The sequence below is a fragment of the Chiloscyllium plagiosum genome, unplaced genomic scaffold (assembly GCF_037043375.1).
Source record: "Chiloscyllium plagiosum isolate Xiang-an unplaced genomic scaffold, Cpla_swu_hap1 HiC_scaffold_9, whole genome shotgun sequence".
NCBI classification, from domain to species: Eukaryota; Metazoa; Chordata; class Chondrichthyes; order Orectolobiformes; family Hemiscylliidae; genus Chiloscyllium; species Chiloscyllium plagiosum.
Window position 1 is genome coordinate 119,456,181 of NW_028270147.1, and position 23,891 is coordinate 119,480,071.

At 44.1% G+C, this 23,891-nt stretch overlaps 2 pseudogenes across 1 annotated transcript; one reads left to right on the plus strand and one right to left on the minus strand.

Moving 5' to 3' along the window:
* Positions 1-23,891, minus strand: part of LOC148149284 (centrosome-associated protein 350-like) — a 989,460-nt pseudogene that overhangs the window by 413,866 nt on the left and 551,703 nt on the right.
* LOC148149286 (Ig kappa chain V region Mem5-like) lies at positions 16,840-23,792 on the plus strand (annotated as a pseudogene). The gene is made up of 3 exons (XR_015758240.1): positions 16,840-16,922; positions 17,109-17,436; positions 22,917-23,792. The product of XR_015758240.1 is annotated as an Ig kappa chain V region Mem5-like (transcript).

The window sequence follows — 23,891 nt, forward strand, 5'->3', positions numbered from 1 at the left end:
CAATGGAGAGTGCAGGAGCAGCATGAGGCAAACCTGAAAATGTGTTAGTTTAGTGAAGCTACCAAACAGTATGACCTCCATACCAATCAGCATAAGCAGCAAATCATAGTCATACAGCACTGGGTCCAAATCATCCATGCTGAACAAACATTCAATTTCACCTAGTCCCATTTGCCAACATTTGTCCCACATCTCTCTAAAAGCTTCCTATTCATATAACCATCCAGATACCTTTTAAATGTTGTAATTCTACCAACCTCCACCACTTCCTCTGGCAGCTCAATCCATACATACACTGTGTGAAAAAATGGTTTTTCGGTCTATTTCAAACCTTTCCCCTCTCACCTTAAGCCAATGCTCTCTCATTTTGGACTCCCCCATCCTGGGGAAAAGACCTTGCCTATTTACCTTATCCATGCCTCTCATGATGTGATAAACCCCTGTAAGGTCACCCCTCAGCTTCAGCGAAAATAACCCCAGTCTATTCAGCCCCTCCCTATAGCGCAATTCTTCCAACTCTGGCAACATCCTTGTCAATCTTTTCTGGACCCTTTCAAGTTTCACAACATCCTTCCTCTAGCAAGGAGACCAGAACTGAATGCAATATTCAAAAATTGGCCTAATTAATGCCTTGTACAGCTGGAACATAACCTCCCAACCCTTATACTCCATACGCTGACGAACAAAGGCAAGCATACCAATTGTCTTCTTCACTGTCCTTTCTACCTGTTACTCCACTTTCAAGGAACTATGAACTGACACTTCAAGGTCTCTTCACTCAGCAACACTTTCCAGGACTTTACCATTCGGCATTTAAGTCCTGCCCTGATTCACTTTCCCAAAATGCAGCACCTCATCTTTATCTAAATTAAATTTCATTTGCTGTTACTCAGTCCACTTGTCCATCTGATCAAGATCCTGTTGGACTCTGAGGTAACATTCTTTGCTGTCCACTATGCCTCCAATTTTGATGTCATCTGCAAATTTACTAACCATACCTCCTTATGTTCACATCCAAATCATGGACAGTTGATAGGGCAAAGTTGCAGTAAGTGTGATGGTTTGAAGTGTGGCTACCAGGTATTTTAATGCAAGACGTTTCAGGAATAAGGGCGATGAACTTTGAGCATGGATCAGTACTTGGAACTATGATGTTGTGGCCATTATGGAGAGTCAGATATCACAAGGGCAAGAATGGTTGTTGGATGTTCCAGGGTTTAGATGTTTCAAAAAGAATAGGGAGAGAGGTAAAAGAGGTGGGAAGTGTCATTGCTAATCAGGGATAGTATCACAGCTGCAGAAAGGAGGTTGGAAAGGAGGGTTTGGCTACAGAGTTAGTATGGTGGAGGTCAGAAACAGGAAAGGAGTAGTCATTTTATTCAGAGTTTTTAACAGAACGCCCCAATTGCAACAGAGACACAGAGGAGCAGAGTGGGAGGCAGATTTTGGAACGGTGCAGAACTAACAGGGTTGTTGTCATGGGTGACTTTAACTTTCCAAATATTGATTGGAACCTCCTCAGTTCAAATAGTTTGGATGCAGCTGTTTTTGTCAGGTGTGTCCAGGAAGTATTCTTGACTCATTATGTAATTAGGCTGATTAGAGGGGAGGCCATATTGGATTTGGTTCTTGGCAACAAACTCGGCCACGTGTCAGATCTCTCGGTGGGAAAACATTTCGGAGATAGTGATCACAACTCCCTGACCTTTACTATCGTCATGGAGAGGGATAGGAGCCGACAGTATCGAAAAGCATTTAATAGGGGAAGGGGGAATGACAATGTTATTAGGCAGGAACTAGGGCACCTAAATTGGGAGCAGATGTTCTCAGGGAAATGCAGGACAGAAATGTGGAGGTTGTTTAGGTCGCACTTGCTGATTATACTGGATAGATTTATCCCACAGAGCAATGATGGGATGAAGGAACCTTGGGTGACAAGGGATGTGGAGCATCTAGTCAAGAGGACGAAGGAAGCTTACTTAAAGCTGACGAAGCAAGAATCAGACAGGGCTCATGAGGGTTACAACGTAGCCAGGAAGGAATTGAAGAATGGACTTAGCAGAGCTAGAAGGGGGCATGAAAAAGCTTTATTGTGTAGGATTAAGGAAAACCTCAATGTGTTCTACACTTCTGTGAGGAACAACGGAATGGCCAGAGTGAGGGTAGGGCCAATCAGGGATCGTGAAGGGAACGTGTGCCCGGAGTCGGAGGAGGTAGCAGAGGTCATTAATGAATACTTTGCTTCAGTACTCACTACTGAGATAGACCTCGACCTTTGTGAGGACAGCGTGAAACAGGCTGATATGCTCAAATACGTTGATGATAAGAAGGAGGATGTTCTGAAAATTTTGAAAAAAAATATCAGGATAGATAAGTCCCCTAAGCCCAGATGGGATATACCCAAGATTACTATCGGAAGTGAGAGAAGGGATTGCTGCACCGTTGGTGATGATCTTTGCATCCTCACTGTCTACTGGAGTAGTGCCAGATGGTTGGAGGGTGGAAAATGTTATTGCCTTGTTCAAGAAAGCAATGATCCTGGGAATTATAGACCAGTCAGTCTTACATTTGTGGTGGACATATTATTGGAGATAATTCTGAGAGACAGGGATTTATGATTACTTGGAATACCATAGTTTGATTGGAGTTAGTCAGCATGGCTTTGGGAGGGCTGGTCATGCCTGACAAGCCTTAGTGAATGCTTTGAGGATGTGACAAAACACATTGATGAAGGTAGAGCAGTGGATGTGGTGTGCATGGATTTTAGCAAGGCATTTGATATGGTTCTCTATGGTAAACATATTCCAAAAATAAGGTGGCATGGGTTACACGGAAATCTGGCTGTCTGATTATAGAATTGGCTGGCCCATAGAAGACAGAGAGTGGGGTAGTAGATGGAAAATATTCAACCTGGAGCTTGGTAACCAATGGTGTTCTGCAGGGATCTATTCTGGGCTCTCTGCTGTTTGTGATTTTTATAAATGACTTGAGTGAGGAAGTGGAAGAGTGGGTTAGTAAGTTAGCTGATGACATGAAGGTTTGTGGAGTGGGGATAGTGTGGAGGGCTTTTGGAGTTTGCAACGGGATACTGACAGGATGCAGAGCTGGGCTGAGAAGCGGCAAATAGATTTAAACCTGGAAAAGTGTGAAGAGATTTGTCTTGGAAGGTTGAATTTGACTGCAGAATACAGAGTGGATGGCAGGATTCTTAGCAGTGTGGATGGACAGAGGAATCTTGGGGTCCATGTCCATAGTTCCCTAAAAGTTGGCACCGAAGTTGATAGGGTTGTAAAGAAGGCATATGGTGTATTGGCTTTCATTAACAGTGGGATTGAGTTGAAGAGCCATGAGGTTATGCTACAGCTCTATAGATCCGTGATTAGACTACACTTGGAATATTGTGTTCAGTTCTGGTTGCCTCATTATAGGAAGAATGTTGAAGCTATAGAGAGGATGCAGAGAAGATTTACCAGGATGCTACGTGGACTGGAGGGCATGTCTTATGAAGAAAGACTGAGGGAGCTAAGGCTTTCTCATTGGAACAAAGAAGGATTACAGGTGATTTGATAGAGGTGTATAAGGTAATGAGAAACATAGATCGAGTGAATCACCAGAGACAATTTTCCCAGGGCAGAAATGGCTATCATGAGGAGGCACAATTTAAGGTGATTGAAGGAAGGTTTAGGGGGGATGTTGGAGCTTAGTTCTTTACACAGACAGTGGGTGTTTGCGTGGAATGCACTGCCAGGGGCTGTAGTAGAGTCTGATAGATTAGGGACATTTAAGCGACTCTTGAATAGGCACATGGATGATAATAAAATTAAAGGTATATCGGATAGATTGATCTTCGAATAGGAGAAAAGGTTGGCACAACCTCGAAGGCCAAAGGGACTGTACTGTGCTGTACTGTTCTGTGTTCTGTGTTCGATGTTCTACAAATGACAAAAAGCACTTTATCCTTCACTGATCCTTTTGGTACACCACTGGTCACAGGCCTTCAGTTCAGAAAGCATCCCTCCATCACTACCCAGTCTTCTGTTGCCTTCAAGCCAGTTTTCTATCCATGTGGCTTTTTGTCCCTGTATTCCATGTGATATAACCTTGCTCAGCAGAATATCAAGAGGAACCATGTCGAACACCTTAATGAAGACTATATAGACCACGTTCATCACTCTGCCTTCATCAATCCTATTACTTCTTCAAAAAGTTCATGAGACATGATTTCCCAGGCACAAAGCCATGTTGACTATCCCTGATCAGTCCTTGCCTTTCCAAATACATGTGCAACCTGTTCCTCAGGATTCCCTCCAATAATTTGGCCACCACCAAGATCAGGCTTACCAGTTTATAGTTCCCTGGCTTATCCTTCCCAACTTTCTTAAACAGTGGCATCACTTTAGCCAACCTTCAGTCTTCCGGCACCTCATCTTTGGCCATTGAAGATACAAATATCTCGGCAAGGGGCCCAGCAATCCCTAGCTTCCCACAGTGTTCTAGTGCACACTTGATCAGGTCCCAGGGACGTATCCACCTTTATGAGGTTTAAGATTTCCAGCAGATCCTGCTCTGTAATATGGACATTTTTTCAAGAAGTCACAATTTATTTCCCCAAGTTCCCGATGTTCCATATCCTTCTCCATGGTAAACACTGATGCAAAATACTCATTTGCAATAGAAAAGGCTAAGTGATTCCCCAACCAGTGGCCCAGATCTCTGCTCTGTAGTCCTGCCACATGCACTCATGGATGGTTGTGGACAATTAAAGAACTCAGTGGAGGTGGGGGGGTGGGGAGGGGGCACAAATCTCCCCATCCTCAATGATAGAAAAACCTCACACATCAGTGCAAAAGATAAGGCTTCAGAAACCGCAGCAATCTTCAGCCAGAATTGCCCAGTGGATGATCCATCTTGGCCTCGTTCAGTGATCCCCAGGATCACATACATCAGTGTTCACCCAATTCGATGCACTCCACGCAACATCAAGAGATTGTTGGGGGCTGCAACCATTGGAGATGGTTGGAGACTGCAAAGGCTATGTGCCCTGACAATATTCTGGAAATAAGACTGAAGACTTGTGCTCCAGAACTTGCTGCTCCCCTACGCAAGCTATTCAAGGACAGCTAGAACACTGGTATCAAACTAACAATGTGAAAAATTGTCCAGATATGTCCTGGATGTAAAGAGTAGGACAAATCCAAATTACCACCTCATCAGCCAACGTTCGGTCATCAATAAAGCAATGGAAGGTTTCTCAACAGTGCTATGAAACAGCATCTGCTCAGCAACAAACTGGACAGTGATTCTCAGTTGGGACCTGCCAGGGCCACTCAGCTCCTGACCTCATTACAGCCTTGGTGCAAACATGGGCAAAAGAGCTGAATTTCAAAGGTATGGTGAAAGTGACAGCCCTTGGTATCAACATCAAATTTTATTGAATGTGGTATCAAGGAGCCCAGGAAAAACTGGAATCAATGGATATCAGGGGACAAACTCATCACTGGTTAGAGTCCTACCTGGTACATAGGAAGATGTGGTTGTTGGAGGTCAGTCATCTCTGCAGGCGTTCCTCAGGATAGTGTCACAGGCCGAATCATCTTCAGCTGCTTTATCAATGACCTTTCCGCCATTATATGATCAGAGTAGCAATATTCGCCACTGATTGCACAATGTTCAACATCACTCATAATTGCTCAGATACTGAAGCAGTCCATGTTCAAGAATGTTAGGATCTGGACAAGTGCCAAGTAACATTCACACAACACAAATGCCAGCAAATGGCTAATCCAACAAGAGAGAATGTATCCGATGTTTCTTGAAATTCAATGGCGTTACTACCACTGAGTGCCTCACCATCAATGTCTCAGCTGTAAACAAAAACCTGACTGATCTCACCAAGTAGTTAGAATGGCTTCATAAGGTCTGAGGTTAACAATCCTGCAGCAAGTAAATCAGCTCCTGACTCCCCAAGGCTTGTCCACCATCTATAAGGCACAAGTCAGAGTGTGATGGAATATTCTCGATTTGCTTGGATGGGTGCAGTTCCATTAACATCCAAGAATCCTGACACCACCCAGGATATAGCAGCCCTCTTGATTGGCACCACATTCACAAATAAGTACTCCCTCCAAAACCAATGCTCAGTAACAGCAGTGCATACAGTCTACAAGATGCACTGCAGAAATTCATCAATGCTCATGAGACAGGATCTTCTAAATCCTCAACCACATCCACTTAGAAGCTCAAACACATCAGATAAATGGGAACTACCTGAAAATTCCCCTCCAAGTCACTTACCATCCTGACTTGGAAATGTGTCACCATTCCTTTACTGCTGCTGGGTCAAAATCCTGGAATTCCCTCCCTAAAGGCATTGTGGTTATACATACTGCACATGGACTACATCTGTTCAAGAAGGCAGCTCTTCACCATCTTCTCCGAGGTAATTTGGGATGGTGAATAAAGATTGGCAGAACCAACAATATACTCATCCAGTGAATGAATTTAAAGAATTTATTAAAACAGAGAAATATGATTGGGAAATGGAGCTCAAGGTTCCAAACTTATCCTCTGCTGTTCTCAGGTCCATGTTTACTGGTCTCTGTTGGAGGGTCTAGTGCGATGTGGACACCATGATGGGTGTGGTGTTCAGTTCGTTTATGTGTACTTGTGTGATGATCCAGCCCTCATCCCGGTAAAACAGTCTGACCCGGAGTCTAACCATGGAAGGGGAAGGAGAGGGGAAGGGATTAGAACATGTTGTGAATGGAGAGAATGGGTCAGTGGGTCAGAGCATGTCCTGTCCCTCCAGCTTACACTGATGGCCTAAGGATCTCTTCACTCTGCTGTGCCTTCATAGAATGAGGTTTGTGTCCAAACCAGTCCCCAGTCAGAATAGGCCAACAGCACAGAACTGCCCTTCATTTGACAAGAATCTGTTCATCTTCCTGAGAGAGGCCAAAGCCTGCTCAGTGTGGGAAAGGGGGCCTTACTCCAGGAGAAGACATGCCTCTGGGGTCAAGGGTTAACATCCATGAGTGGGGCAGAGCAGAGGGAGATTTACAGTCACCAGCTGGGAGACTGTGGGAAAGGGAGACACAGGGAAAGAGAGAGGGAGAGAGAGAGATGGAGGGAGAGTGTGTGAGGGAGTGGAGGAGGAGAGTCTGGAAAGTGTGAGATGGATGGAAGGAGCAAGAGAGAGGTAAAGAGAGGTAGAGATTGTGGAATTGAGGGATAAAGCGAGAGAGAAATAGGATGTGAGACAGTGTCACTGAGAGGGACAGAGAGTCAGAAAGTGTTAGAGAAGGAGAAAAAGAGATATGGCAAGTGTAAGACAGAATGAGCGAGGGAGAGAGATTGAAAGTTATGAACAAAGGCAGGTAGAGAGGGAGGAAGAGAGAAAATGGGAGGAATAGAGAGGGACTGATATCTAGGTAGAAGTTTTCAATAGGAACAAGAGGAGTGAGATGGTAAGCGATGGAGAAATGGAGATTGTGAGACAGACTGAGGGAGAGTGAGGAAGTTGGAGAGACTAGCTATGGGACAGAGTGTGTGAGACGGGGAGAGAGAGAGAGAATGAAAGAGAGACTGAGAGAAAGGGAGAGAAAGAGATGGAAGATCAGAAACAGAGTCCACCTCGTCAATGCCGACCAGGTATCTGGAATTAATCTCGTCTCATTTGCCAGCATTTGACCCATATCCGTCTCAACCCTTCCTATTCATGTATCCACCAAGATGTATTTTAAAATATTATAGTTCTACAAGCTTCCACCACTTCCTCTGGCATCTCATTCCATACAGGTATCACCCTCTGTGTGAAACAGTTGCCCCTTAGGTCCCTTTTAAATCTTTCTCCTCTTACTTTTAGTTTTGGTCTCCCTTACCATGGAATAAACAAACCATGCTATTGACCCTATCCATGCCCCATGAGTTTTTACACCTCTATAAAGTCACCCTTCAGCCTCCAATGCCCCAGGGAAAATAGCCCCAACCTATTCAACCTCTCCCTAAAGCTCAATTACTCCAAACCCTGGCAACATCCTTGTAAATCTTTTCTGAATAGTTTCAAGTTTAACAACATCTTTCCTGTAGCAGGGAGACCAGAATTTAATGATGTATTCCAAAAGAGGTATAACCAATATCCTCTACAGCCACAACATGACATCCCAACTCCTATAAAGTCCAAAATTACTTTGGATGCTGGAAAATCGGAAAATAATAGAAATTGCTATTGAGGGATGGTATAGGAGAGAGGGGTTCAGATTTGTGGGACATTGGGACCGGTTCTGGGGAAGGTGGGACGATTACAGGTTGGACAGTCTACACCTGAACCGGACTGGAACTAATGTCCTTGGGGGAGTTTTTGCTACTGCTGTTGGGGAGGTTTTAAACAAATGTGGCAGGGGATTAGGCACCCGAAGAGAAGACTAGTAGACGGTGAGGTGGAAAGTGGAGACTGTAAGGATCATGAAGTTAGCATTACCAAGGGGAAGAGTAGGCAGAGAGCAGATGAATGCAAAAGAACTGGCAGCCTGAAGTGCATATACTTTAATGCAAGGAGTGTAGTGGGTAAGGCAGATGAACTTAAGGCTTGGATTGGTACCTGGGCATATGACATTATTGCAATCACAGAGACTTGATTGAAGAAAGGGCATGATTGGCAACTACATTTTCCAGGATATAGATGCTTCAGACAGGACAGGGAGGGAAGTAAAAGCGGGGGAAGACTTTCATTACTGGTCAGGGATGATATCACAGATATGCTAAATGAGGACACAATGGAGGGTTTGAGCAGCGAGGCATTATGGGTGGAGCTGAGAAAAAAGAAGGGTTCAATTACTTTGTTGGGACTGTATTACAGGCTTCCCAACAGTGAGGGTGAGGTAGAAGAACAAATAGGTAAACAGATTATGGAAAGATATAGAGGCAAAAGGATGGTGGTGATGGCAGATTTTAATTTTCCCAACATTGACTGGTATACACTTAGTGTCAGAGGTCTGAATGGGGCAAAATTTGTAAGGAGCATCCAGGAATGTTTTCTAGAGCAGTATATCAATATTCTTATGAGGGGAGGGGCCATATTAGAGCTGGTGTTGGGGAATGAGCCAGGCCAGTTGGTAAAAGTTGCGGTCGGGGATTTCTTTGGGAATAGTGGCCACAATTCTGTAAGTTTTAGAATACTCCTAGACAAAGATGAGACTGGTCCAAAGGGAAGAGTACTAAACTGGGCCAAGGCCAATTATATCAAAATTGTGCAGGTACTGGGAAATGTGGATTGGACACAGCTATTTGAAGGGAAGTCCACATTTGATATATGAGAGGCTTTCAAAGATAGGTTCAAGATTGTGCAAGATAGGCATGTTCCTATGAAAACAAGGGATAGAAAAGGCAAGATTTGTGAGTCGTGAATGACAGGAGAAATCGTGCGACTAGCCAAGAGGAAAATGAAAGCATACATAAGGTCCAAGCAGCTAAGAACAGAACGGGCCTTGGAGGAATATCAGGAGAGTAGGAATTTTAAATGAGTAATCAAGCAGGATAAAAGGGATCATGAAATAACTTTAGCGAGCAGAATTAGGAAGAATCCCAAGGCCTTTCATTCTTATATAAGAAGCAAGAGGGTAACTAGAGAAAAGGTTTTCCCACAAAAGGATAAGGAAGGAAAGTTGTGTCGAACCTGAGAAAATGGGTGAGATTCTCAATGATTACTTTGCATCAGTGTTCACTGAGGAGAGGGAAATGATGAATGTTGAGATAGAAGTTTGTTTATTCTGATCATGTTGACATAAAGAGGGAAGATGTGTTGGGTAGGCAAAAGGATATTAGCCTACCCAGGACCAGATGTTAAAGGAGGTGAGAGAGGAAATAGCTGGGGCCCTGACAGATATCTTAGTAGCATCCTTAAACACAGGCGAGGTGCTGGAGGACTGGAGGGTTGATCATGTTGTCCCCATGTACAGGAAGTATAGTATGGACATTCCGGGTAACTACAGACCAGTGAGCCTGATATCAGTGGTGGGAAAATTGCCGGAGAAGGTATTGAGGGATAAAATCTATTTATATTTGGAAAAGAATGGGCTTATAAGTGATAGGCAACATAGTTTTGTGCAGAGGAGATCGTGCCGTACCAAATTAATAGAGTTATTTGAGGAAGTAACCAAGTTGTTAGATGAAGAAAGGGCTGTCAATGTCATATACATGGACTTTAGTAAGGCATTTGATAAGGTTCCCAATGGTAAACTAATGGAGAAAGTGAAGTCACATGGTGTACAGGGTGTTCTAGCTAGGTGGATAAAGAACTGGTTGAGCAACAGGAGACAGAGAGTCGTGGTTGCAGAGAATTTCTCAAAATGGAGAAAGGTGACCAGTGGTGTTCCACAGTGATCAGTGCTAGGGCCACTGTTGTTTGTGATATATATACATGATCTGGAAGAGGGCATTGCTGGTCTGATCAGTAAGTTTGCAAACGACACGAAAATTGGTGGAGTAGCAGAAAGCATAGGAGAATTTCAAAGAATACAGGAGAATGTAGATAGGTGGAGAGTTGGGCAGAGAAGTGGCAAATGGAGTTCAATCCAAACAAATGTGATGTAATGCATTTTGGGAAGTCTAATTCTAGAATAAACTGTACTGTAAACGGAAGAGCTTTGGGAAAATTTGATGACCAGAGAGATTTGGGAGTTCAGGTCCATTTTATTCTGAAGATAGCTGCACAGGTGGATGGAGTGGTCAAGAAGGCATATGGTATGCTTGCCTTCATAGGATGGGGTATTGAGTAAAAGAGCTGGCAGGTCATGTTAAAATTGTACAAGACTTTGGTTCGACCACATTTAGAATACTGTGCACAGTTCTGGTCGCCACATTACCAAAAGGATGTGGATGCTTAGGAGAGGGTACAGAGAAGGTTTATGAGGTATGGAAGGTGCTAGCTATGAAGAGAGGTTGAGTAGTCCAGGATTGTTTTCATTAGAAAAAAGGAGATTGGGGGGGTCTGACTGAGGTTTACAAAATCATGAAAGGGATAGAGACGGTAAATAGAGATAAGCTTTTTCCCAGGGTGAGGGATTCAATAATGAGAGGTTCCATGTTCAAGATGAGAGGTGGAAAGTTTAAAAGTTATTATACACAGCAAGTACTTCACACAGAGGGTGGTAGGTGCCTGGAACGTGTTGCCAGCAGAGGTGGTAGAGGCAGGCACGGTAGATTATTTAAGGTGCATCTTGACAGATGCATGAGTAGGTGGGGAACAAAGGGATACAGAAGTTTAGGAATTGGGCGACAGGTTTAGACTGTGGATTTGAATCAGCTCAGGCTTGGAAGGCTGAAGGGCCTGTTCCTGGGCTGTAAATTTTCTTTGTTTTTTTGTCTTTGTTCTTTGCTGGAAAAACTCAGTAGATCTGGCAGCATTTGGGGAGAGGAATCAGAATTAACAGTTCGGGTCCAATGACCCTTCCTCAGTTCTGAAAAAAGGATCACTGGACTTGAAACAATAACTGATTTCTGTCCACATATGCTGCCAGACGTGTTGAGCTTTTCCAGCAATTTCTAGTTTTGTTCCAATACTCAATGCTCTGACTAATAAAGGCCAGTATCCCAAATACCTTCTTCACTAACCTGTCAATCCATGATTCCGCTTTGAATGAACTATGAACCTGCGCCCCAAGATCTCTTTGTTTGGCAATACTCCCTGGGTCCCTCCCATTAAGTGTATAAGTCCTGCCCTGGTTTGTCTTACCAAACTGCAGCACCTCACATTTATCTAAATTAATCACCATCTGCCACTCCTCAGCCAATTGGCCCATCAGATCAAGATCCCATTATACCCTGATGTAACCTTCTTCACCGTCCATTACACTACAATTGCCCAAGGCTGGCATCAAACCTGGGTCCTTGGTGCAGTGAGGCAGCAGTGATAACCACTGAGCCACCATGCCACCCTGAATAACTTCCCACCATGGCATGGACGAGGAAGATGGTCAGGAATCAAAATTGGCAGGAGAGCAGAAGAGAAAGAAATTGCTATTAAATTTCTTCCCTGAGTAACAAAGTATTCATAAACAGAACAATAACAAACCAGGCTAAAAATCTCCTTTCTCCTAACTATTTTTTAACCTCAGAACTTTCCTTAGTTACTAGTTCAAGTCCAGTTGCAAGAGTAATTTAAATGTGCAGCATTTCCATTTACAAATGAACCAGCCGCAACATAAAGCAATTTGCCAGCTTCCAAGTAACACTCATGTCCCTGGATGTTTAAGTTTCTTGTTAAATAGGGTCTCTTTTCACCTTTTGCATCTTTACTTGGATTCAATTTTATTCTTTTTTTTACTTTTCTTTTAAGAATGCACCATTTTGGTCATAGTTCATGTAACTTTTTAATGAAAAGTTAATTTTAAAGATCAATAATTAATTCCTCAAGAAGCACTGAATTAACCTCCAATACACTTCTCTAGCAGGAGTGTTGATCAAACAGCTCAATGTAACTGATAAATCAGCACGATATTCACATTGACCAGGATTGATTATTTTTTTAAACAATGTTGTAGAGTCAATTTAACTTGAATTATCTGGAAGAGCATGAATATTTGCAACCATATATGAGCAGCTGCAAGTGTAAGTTACAAATACAGTTCCAAGAGACCAAAGTCGCTTCAGACCAGGAACATGAGTGCACTTCAATTTCTTTATCATGACAGAAGGTCGCAAATACTGAAACAATTCTTTTCCCTTTCAAATTGCTTTTCTGGGGAAGAAACGACACGAGACAGAAATGTCTGTATCAAGGCAATTATTCCTGCAATTTAAATGATAAAATAGTACAGGTTGTACAGCCAAGAAGAATATGGCATGATATTCGAGCAAGTCACAATGTTTGTGAATTGATTACAATGTTCCCAAAAAAGACATTTTCAGGCTGCAATTACTGCTGTGAATGGAATTTATAAAAATACTTAATTGAGCACCAGAATTTTTTTTAAAAAGTCTACCATGGATCCAGCACATGAAGTCACTGCAAAAAATGCTAAATCTGAAAAAGTAAAGTCAGAGCAGTGCCAGAGGCCAAGGACAAATAGCTAATGAGCTTAATTGATCACATTACTCAATCACGAAAGAAAATAAAATTAAAATTAACTGAACATAGGATACTAACATTAAAGAGACACAATTTTACATTAAATTATCTCACAGCACCAGGGACCCCAGTTCAATTCCAGACTTGGGTGACTGCGTGTGTAGTTTACACATTCTGCCTTTGTCTGTGTGGGTTTCCTCTGGGTGCTCTGGATTCCAAAGTCCAGGTTAGGAGAATTGGACATTCTAAATTGCCCATACTGTTCAGGGATGTGTAGGTTAGGTCCATTAATCAGGGGTAAATGTATAATAAAATAGGGTAATGGGTCTGGGGAGGTTGCTCTTCAGAGGGCATTTGTTAGGTCGAATGACTTGTTTCTACACTGTACAGATTCTGTGATTCTAAAACTTAAAATTTACAAATAGGAATTGAATAATAAAGGAACGAGTAACCATAGGAATCATTCCAGCTTAAAAAGGAGCCCTGAATTTTAACTTAAATTTTAATTCAATTAAATAAATAAAACAGGATTGTTCAGAGGGTGGCAATGCAGGTTGGTATTTTATAATGGCAGCATGTGTGAGTTTGCAGAGAGCATCACAATCGTGTATTATTCCATGACATAACCTTAGCTATAAATACAATAAGTTAATTAATCAAGAAACTTTAACATGAAGCTGCCGAACTGGAATCCAGCATTTTAATAGATTAGCAGCCAGTTGGTGAGGTTGAAATCAAAACATATTTCCTTTTGTGGAAGGAGTTTACTGACTTCCTCAACCTTTCCCCTCTGATCCCACACTGATATGAAAGATGCTTTCTATTTTCATTTGCTCAATTAATAGCCATAACCTGTTTCTTCTGAGGCTTAAATAAATGCAGGGGTAACTTTAATGGTGTGATCCATTAACAAGGCAGTCATATATTTTGAATCAGGGCTCTTATGGTGCATTGGTAATGTCCATACTTCTGTGCCACAGCCTTTGCTTTTATCTGAAAGGTACAGGATTCATGTTGCTTGTTGGATGAGGATAAAATCTTCAAAGTGGATGAGGAAAATAACTATAGTACAGTGGTCAGCATGGGATGAAATACAGATGGGGAAATGTTCACTGTATTTATAGCTAAGGTTATGACAAGCTTCTTGCAGCTGGAGAGAGCAAGGTAGAGGAGGGGGAAGATGCAGTTTCCATAATCCACATAGGAACTATCAGCAAGGGGAGACAGAGGTACAATTAGTAATTGAGACCCCCCCCCCCCACCCCGCCAGGTTAATCCTCCAGGGACATGGGATTGCATCCTCCCACGGCAGGTAGCTAAATTAATAATCTCAACTTAAAAGCTAATGTAATGTAATGGCAACAACAAAATCATTGTTAACAGTTATCATTTTAAAAAAAAAAGTCTGGTTCACAAATCTCCTTCAGGGAGGGAAATCTGCCATCCTGATGGAAATCTGGCCTACAAGTGACTCCCAACTGATAGCAATGTGGGTGACTCTTAAATGAGCTCTGAAATGGTTACAGCAAACTGCTATGAGCCAAAGAAAAGGAATGAAACTAGACAGCATAGTAGGCATTGATCAAGACACTAGAAATGACAATAACAAACACAACCCTGTCGACCTTACAAAGTCCTCACGAGTATCTGGAGTGCTTATATCAATATTCGTAGTGCTGCCTCACAGACAAGTCAAGCAACAGCCTGACTGTACCTTCCTCTCAGAATCATAATTTGCAGACAAATGTCCCAGACACCACCATCAACAGTTGTTACTCTTACTGACAGATATACACATATCATACTTAGCTATCACAGGCATGCTTTATTCCAAAGGCAGGACAGACACAGCAGAATGTTGGCAGTGCAGTATACAGTTGGGAGGGAAGAGCAAGGAAATCCCTTGTTGTTTACCAGCTAATGCCTTCTCTTGGCTGATGAATCAGTAGTCCTTCATGCTGACCACCACCTGGAGGCACAAGTGAGAATGTACACTGTGCAGCAACAGAATTGTATTTACCCAAAAACTGTGAGTTGATCACCTGGAATATCCCACTCTACGATGACCATTAACTGCAGAGCAATCAACCCTGGTCTGATGAAGAATGCTAGAGGCATGCCTGAAGTAGCACTGAATACTTAGAAATGAGATTTCAATCTGGTGATGTTAGGATTACTTGCATGCCAAACAATGGAAGCAGCAAGTGGTAGACAGCGCTAAGTGATCCCACCATGAAAAGATCAGATTGATTACATTATGGGAAGGTTGTGATTGTCCTCAAGAGGGTACAGAGAAGATCTACCAGGATGCTGCCTGGTCTGGAGGCTCTCAGCAATGAGGAAAGATTGGAAAGGCTGGGGTTGTTTTCATTGGAGCTGTGAAGGTTGAGTGTGCACCTGGTAGAGGGGTGTAGGTTATGAGGGCAGAGATAGAGTGGGGAGGAAAGCACATTTTCCATGAATAACAGGGCTAATCACCATGTGCAGAGATTGAAGGCAACATAGGCATAGAAACATAGAAATCCAGAGCAGGAGTAGGCCATTCAGCCCTTTGAGACGTGTCTATCATTACATATGATCATGGCTGATCCTCTCACAATGCCATATTTCTACTTTCTCCCATCCTCCTTGATCTGTCAAAATGTAAAAATATTACCTCTTTATTTTTCTTAAATATATTCATCATCTTGTCCTCCACAGCCTTCAGTGTTAGAGGATTCCACAGGTTGACCACCGTCTGAGTGAAGAAATGTTTCCTTGTCTCAGTCCGAAATGCTCTACCCTCTATCTCTCTGAGCCTGTGTCCCCTGGTTCCAAACTCCCCAACCAGGGGAAACTTCCTCCCGGTCCAGCCCTGTTATAATTTTATATGTTTCAATCAGATCCCCTCTCATCCTTCTGAACTCGAGTGAGTCCAGGCCCAGTCGAGTCAGAGACTGAGAGGAGAGTTGAGGAGAAATGTTTTCATCCAGAGGATGTAGGAGACTGCAACGCACTGCCTGAAAGGCTGGTTGAGTCACGAACTCTTGGAACATTGGAGCAGTGTTTAGATATTCCCTTGTGTTGCTATAGCCTCCAGGGCTATCAACCAAGAGCTGGAGAATGGGATTACTGTTGTTGGATCTTTGTTGACCAGCACAGACACAATAGGCCAAATGGCCTCAATCAGTGTTGTTCAGGTCAATGATTGTCTGAGACAGAGAGAGAGAGAGAGAGGGGCGCATGTTGTGAGTTTGAGATAGTGAGAGAGGGAGGCATTTAACTGCTATCTCAGGACTCAGTGTTGCAGTACTATAGAGATCAGGTCAATAGTGACAGAGAAGGAGAGAGGGAGGCAGACAAAGAGAGACTGAGACAGTGAGAAACTGGAAACTCAGAGTACAGGGAAAAAAGGAGTGAGCAAACAGATCAAGAAAAGGGGGAAGGATCGGAAAAGATGCTAAGAAAGAGAGAGGGGGGGGGCAGACAGACAGTGACCAACCAACATTGAGGGAGAAGGAGAGAGAGAGTGGCATCAAGACATGGAGAAAAAGAGACAGAGATGTGAAGTGACAATGTAACTGGGAGAGGACAGAGAGGGAAATGGAGAAAGAAAATGAAGCAATGAGTCAGTGTAAGACAGGCATAGATATAAATGGAAAGAGAGGGAAGAGGAAGTGCGAGGTGCTGACGTGGCTCTCTCTGCCTGATGCCATTTACATACTGAGGAACACCCAGTCAGACTCTCACAGGCTGCAGCTTTATGAAGCCGAGCCCAGTGGAGGGAGAGTTTATCAGGAACCAGGCACAGGGACAGGAGCACACACCATGATTTCACACATCCAGCTGATCTGGCCCCTGGCATTCTGTGTCGCAGGTACAAATCTCTCTCCTTCCACCTTGAATCTTTAGCTGCTCTCCATTTCACTCCAATTCCACTGACTTTTGATCGAAGGGAAAATGCTGAAACCAGAGGAATGCTCAGTGTCTCCAACAATCGCTCATTTGACAGGCTCTTTCTGTGACAGTTCTGACTTCACTGTGTTTCTCTCTGACCCCTCAGGTATCAGTGGGGACATCACCATGAGCCAGTCTCCCCCGGTGTTGTCAGTGGGACTGGACCAGACCGCAACCATCACCTGTACGGCCAGTCAAAGCATTAGCAATAATATTGCATGGTACCAGCAGCGAGAAGGTCAGAAACCCTCTCTACTGATCTACAATGCAGCAACTCGATTCACAGGAGTCTCCAACCGATTCACCGGCAGTGGATCAGGGACCAGTTTCACCCTGAAAATCAGCAACGTTCAGAATGAGGATGTCGCTGACTATTACTGTCAGCAGTATCAGAGCTACCCTTACGTTCGGTAAAGGAACCAAGCTCAGACTGAGTAAGTAAACCTCAATCCTCTGCTATTAACCCTGTCAATACTGAAACTTTCTAAAACACAAATGCTAAATTGTTGAAGGTGTTCGTGGGGAGCTGCAGTGAATGAAATGGTTGATTGAAGAGCACTGTGTCTAACAGGGTGTCCAGCTGTATTTCTTTAGTTCCATTGTCCCTTTAAGCAGCAAGATATAAGTCAGTCAGTTTTACTCACCGTGTGGAGGAGCTCTGTCCATTTGCAGCCTGTGGTCCCATTCCTGCAGCATGGAGTGAAATCAGTGAGTAGCCTCCTGCCAGTCTCAGTGTGATGGACACGGGCAGAGTTTGATGTGAGCTCTGGCTCCCTGTCCCAGTCTCTGATCTCACTGACCTCAGCAGCAGCAGCAGCAGCACAGTGAGACACCGAGCTCCCACCTCCCCCAGCTTTAACTCTGCTCAATCACACAATCACAGAACTGTTACAGTGCACACAGAGACCATTCCGCCCATCCTGTCTAGACTGGCTCTCTGAATGAGTAATTCACTGAGTGTCATTCTCCTGCCTTCTCCCTGTCACCCTGCACATTGTTCCTTTTCAAATAACAGTCTCATTCCCTTTGGAATGTTCCATTTGAAGCTGCCTCCACCACATTCTCAGACAGTGCATTCCACACCTTAACCACTCACTGGCTGAAGAGGATTTCACCACCTTACTTTAGCTTCTTTACCCAATTACTCTCCGCCTATGGCCTCTCCCTCTCAATCCTTTCCTAAGTGGGAACATTTTCTCCCAAGTTACTCTGTCCAGACCCCTCTGGATTTTGAATTTCTCGATCAAATCTCCTGTCAGCCTTCTCTTTGTAAAATATCCACATCCTTCCTGAATTATTCACTTTATCCCATTTTCCTGGGTTAGGCCCATATCCCTTTAAACCTTTCCTAACCATGTACCTGTCCAATGGACTTTTAACTGTTGCAATTGTACTCACCTCTACCACTTCCTCTGGCAACACATTCCATATATTCACCACTGCATGTGTGAAAAAGTTGCCCCTCAGTTCCCTTTTAAATCATTCCTCTCTCACCTTAAACCTATGCCCTTCAGTTTTGGACTCCCTTACTCTGGGGAACAGACCTTGGCTATTCACCCTATCTATGCTCCTTATGATTTTATAAACTTCAAAATGGTCACCCCTCAGCCTCCTACACTCCAGGGAAAATAGTGCAAGCAATAATCAGCCTTCCTCATAACTCAAATCTTCCAGTCTCAGAAACATGCTTGGAATATTTTTTTAAATCCTTTCCAGTTTAATAACATCCTTCCTATAGTAGAGCGACCAGAATTGTATGCAGTACTCCAAGTGTGGCTTTACCAATGTCTTGTACAGCCATAATATGATATCTGAATTCCTGTCCTTAATGCTCTCACTGATGAAGGCGTGTGCCAAATACTTACTTTCCCACTCTATCTATACCCGTGGAGCCACTTTCAAGGAATTATATACCTGCACCCCTAGGTCTCTGTCTTCGACAACACTCCACAGAGCCCTATCATTAACTGTGTACATCCTGCCCTGGTTTGTCTTAAAAAAATGCAATCTCTCGCATTTATCTGAATTAAACTCCACCAGCCATTCCTCAGCCCACTGGCCCAGTTAATCGAGATCACATCGTACCCTTCACTGTTCACTGTGCCACCAATCTTGATTTCATTGGCTAACTTACTAACCATGTACAATGATTAGAACCAGGTGGATATTATTGACTATGAGATCCTTGATTGGGGTAGTTAACCTGGATCAATCAGGGAGCTGTGGCTGACTGATATAAACAGGGGATTCAGAGAGTCTCCTGAGTTCAGGGACTGACTCCAAGCTGGCTGGCTGCAGCCAGTGTATTCTGTAAATAAAGGGTGACTTGGTGACAGGATACCAGCCTCTTTGTAGTTGTTTCACCATACCTCCAGGATTCTCATCCAAATGGCTGACGTATATGATGAATAATGGTGAAGTCAGAACTGATTCTGGCAGCATACCGCTGGTCACATGCTTCCAGTCTGAACAATACTTTCTACCAACACACTCTGGCCCTACTGTAAAGCCAACTTTGCATCAAACTGGCTAGCTGTAGCCATCCCTCGATTCAATGTGATCTAACCTTATTATCCAGTCAACCATATCAGACCTTCTTCCCTAAATGTCCTCTCACTGACACTTGATCTACTTGGGCCTCCTCATTCCCAAGATCCAGTTCTAGCAGAGCCGCCTTTCTCATTGGACTGGAAACAGACGGCTAGAGAAAATTCACCTGAACACACTCTCACAACTCTGGCCCCTCTCTGCCCTTCACAATGCTACTAACCCAGTTGAACTTTGTTTAATTAAATGTCTCCATTGTAATGACTCTATAATGTTTGCAACTCGTCGTAAATTTCTTGCAGATTTGTCCCTTGAATAGTCGGTGAGTTACAGACTGCACTGAACAATCTAATTGCACTTTTTTTGTTCCTTATCTTGAGCCAAATCGATTCTGTCCTTCACCCTTCTGGGGCATCCTCTTTCTCCAGCTCTGCACTGATCTCCTTAACTACTCCCACCAGACACCATCCTTTTCCCCCTTTTCTCTCTTTCCTAAACACCTTGTATCCAGGAATATTGAAGACACTGTCCTGCCCTTCTTTTAGTCCAGTCTCTGTTCGAGCCACAACATCAGGTTTCCACTTGGCACTCTTTGTATGTAACTCCCTAGTCTGATTCCCTATACTTGGTGTAGGCTCATATATGCAGTCACCCAGAATTAGAATTTATTGCTCATTCCCTCACTCTACCTGCTCAGTTACTATTCCTTATTCTGGTGTTATCTATCTTCCCAGGATTCTGTAGGCCTTGGTGTTCCCCTGTAATATTATCTCCTGGTTCCCACAGGCCTGCAAAGTTAGTTTAAACTCTCTCCAAAAGCACCAGCAAATCACCTACAAAAAACTCAGTCCCAATTCTGTTCAGGAGCAAACCCTCCAGTCTGTCCCATACCTCTTCTGGAGCCAACTCCAACTCCATAGAATTTAAAGCCTTCCCTCCTGGACCCTCTTTCCGGCTCCACATTCACATGAGTTATCCTTTGGTTCCTATTCTCACTTGCATGGGCCACTGGGAGTAATCCAAAGATTTCTACTTTCGTGCTCCTGCTGCTAATTCCCTGCTGAACTCCCTAAATTCTGACTGCGGGACCACGTCCTTTTTCTCCATCCATCACTGGGACCGGTGTGGACAACGACTGTTAACTATTCCCCCTCTCCCCTCAGGATGCTCTGCAGCTGCTCAGTGACATCCTTGACCCTGGCACCAGGGAGACAACACACCATCCTGGATTCCCATCTGCAGCTGCAGAAACACCTATCGATTGCCCTCACTCTCGAATCTCCTCTCACTGTCGCTCTTCCAGTCTTCCTTGTGCCCCCCTGTACAGCTGAGCCCCCCGTGGTGCCATGGACTTGGCTCTGGCTGCACTCCGCAGATGAACCATCATTCTCATCAGGAGTCTGAACTGAATCCTGGTTGGAGAGTGGGAAACACTCAGGGGATTCCTGTACGAGCTGCCTGGTCCTTTTGGACGGTCTGCTGCTCCCCCATTCCCTCTCTCTCTGCATATTCTGAAGCTGCAGAGTGACCACATCTAGAAACGTGCTCTCCATGGAGCTCTCAGCCTCACGGATGCTCCACACTGACACCAGCTGCTGCTCAAGCTCCGAAACCTGGAGCTCCAACTACTGTCACTGACCAGACTTCCTACTCTCATGGTATTCCAGGAGTGACTCTGGGAGTGCTCAACATTGACTCTGGACCCCGTGAAGTCTTATAGCATCAGGTCAAGCATGGGCAAGGAAAACCAGTCTGTCTCACATCAGTGGTAGGGATACGAATGGAGGAAGTTTTGAAGACAGAATGAATCTCCATTTCAGGGATAGTCCGTGTGGCTTTGTCAGAGGGAGACCAGGGCCAACAAATCTGGTGGAATTTTGTCGAGGTCACTAGGTGTGTAGATGCGGGTGGTGAAGTTGATATAGTATGCTTGTATTTCAGCAAAGCCTTTGACAAGGTCCCACATGGGAGACTGAAAAAGAAGGTAAAAGCAAATGGGATTCAGGGTAACTTGGCAAGTTGGATCCAAGCTTAGCTTTGGGACAGGTGACAGAGAGTGATGGGAAAAGGCTGTTTATGTGACTGGATCCAGTATGGAGCCGCATACCACAGGGATAAGTGCTGGGACCCTCACTGATTATAATATATACAAGCAATGTCAATGAGAATGCAGGAGGGGATGATACTGAGTTTGTGGACAACATGAAGATTGGCTGGATGGTTGAAAGTGAGGAAGATGGTCTTAGGATTCAGGATAGATCAGATGGGCAGATCAGAGGCAGCTGGAATTTAAATCTGTTAAATGTGAGATGTCACACTTTGGAGGAATTAACAAGACAATGGAGTACTCAATGAATGGCAGGACACTGGGAATCTGTGTGAGAACATAATCTTGGATTCCACTGATACCTGAAAGTGCCAGGGCAGGTTATTAGAGCAGTTATGAAGGCATATTGGATAGCTGTCTTTGTAATTTCAGGTATAGATTATAAGAGCAGGAAGGATATGTTCGAGTGATGCAGAACTTTGGTTAGGCCTCAGCTGGAGGACTGTGTGCAGTTACAGTCACCACACTGTAGGAAGGATGTGATTATGCTGGAAGGGGTTGCAGAGGAGATTGACTAGGAAGTTGCCTGGGATGGAGTATCTGAGACGATGTGGTGAGAGGCTGGATACACTCGGATTGTTTACTTTGGAGCAGAGAAGGTTGAGGGGGAGGATCTGACAGAGAGGTGCAGGGTATGGGGGAAGTGCACACGTTAGGAAGATCATAACTGTTCCCCTCAGACAGAGGGGCAATAACAGGATGGCACACATTCAATGTGCAAGGTTTAGAGGGGATGTGAAGAAATGTTCCTTCCTCCAGAGGGTGGGGGTCTTGGATACATTGCCTTGGGAGTGTAGTTGAGGCAGCAAACCTCACAAACTTGAGCAGTACTTGGATAAGCACCCGAATTGTCATAATATTCAATGTTATGGGTCCAGTTCTGGAAAGTGGGTGGAGAGTAGATTTCCAGTATCTTAGTTGTAAAGACTTGATGGAGTGAATGGCCTCTTCTGTGCTGTATGATTGTATGGAACCACCTGCTTGTTAAAACATACTGCCCTCTCTTGTCTGATACATCAACCTCTCCTCCACGTTGAACACTTGGAGGAAGCACTCAGGGTGTTGATGGCACAAAATGAACTCTGAGTGGGGGACTTCAATGCCCAACATCAAAAAGAACGTTTAATAAATGTGCATTCGTTTGTCGGCTTTGTAAGTATTGTCTGCAAATGTTCAAATGAATTGTTTTGCCAATTAACGTTCTGAGAGTTGAAATACCTTCGAATGGCAGGGATTAAAATTGTTTCTCTTGTCTTTCAGGCCGTGAGAACTCTCAGCCCAAGCTGACCCTGCTGCCTCCCTCCCCGGAGCAGGTCAATGCCAAGGGCACTGCCACCCTGGTGTGCCTTGCCAATCACTTCTATCCCGATGAGCTGGAGGTGCAGTGGAAGAAGGACGGTGCAGTTATTTCGGACGGGGTTCAGACCAGCAACTACCTGCGAGCTTCGGACAGCACCTACAGTGTCAGCAGCCTGCTGACCCTCTCTGGGTCTGACTGGGAGTCCAACGCTCGCTTCTCCTGTGCCCTCACCCACGTGACCCTCCCCTCTCCCCTCAGCAAGAGCATCAGGAGATCAGAATGTGTGTAGAGTGTTGGAGACAGTCCACAGAGGAGACACAACTTTAAATAGAACAGGGCTGAGCTGGCAGGACAAAGGTCATTGTCAGCACTGAATTTCAACTCTCTTCCATCTTGGGACAGCTCGGGGACACTTCTGAGGTTCAGGAGTTAAGACAGATCATTGGACAGTGCAGGGGGAGAGCTTTACTCTGTATCTAACCCCATTCTGTCCCTGAACTGGTGATATTTGATGACAACGATGTTAACCTGTGATGCCAAGAAAAACCTCTCAAAGGTGCTGAAGACTGTCAGCTGTACAAAACAATGTGAACCTCCAAAGTCTCTGCTTCAGTAAACCAGATCTCCTTCCTGCTCAGCCACCAGTTCCAATTTACGGTTTTGTCACTGTTCAAAAGGACAGGCTTCTCATGTTATTGAAAAAATCTCCACAAGTGTTTTCCTCAAGCTCCATTGTGGCTGTGAATTTGAGCAGCTTCCTCTGTCTGGGCTGTTAATTGCAGTCAGTTTTCTGTCAATGTCAATCTGGAAAAGGGAATAAAGATGAAGAAGATTCAGTCTCTGTCTCGTGTCTGTTTTGAAAGTGGTCAGAGCTGAAGCCTTAGGGAAAGGGTGTGTGAAGTGAAAGGTTGCATCATCAAGGCATGGAACATGAG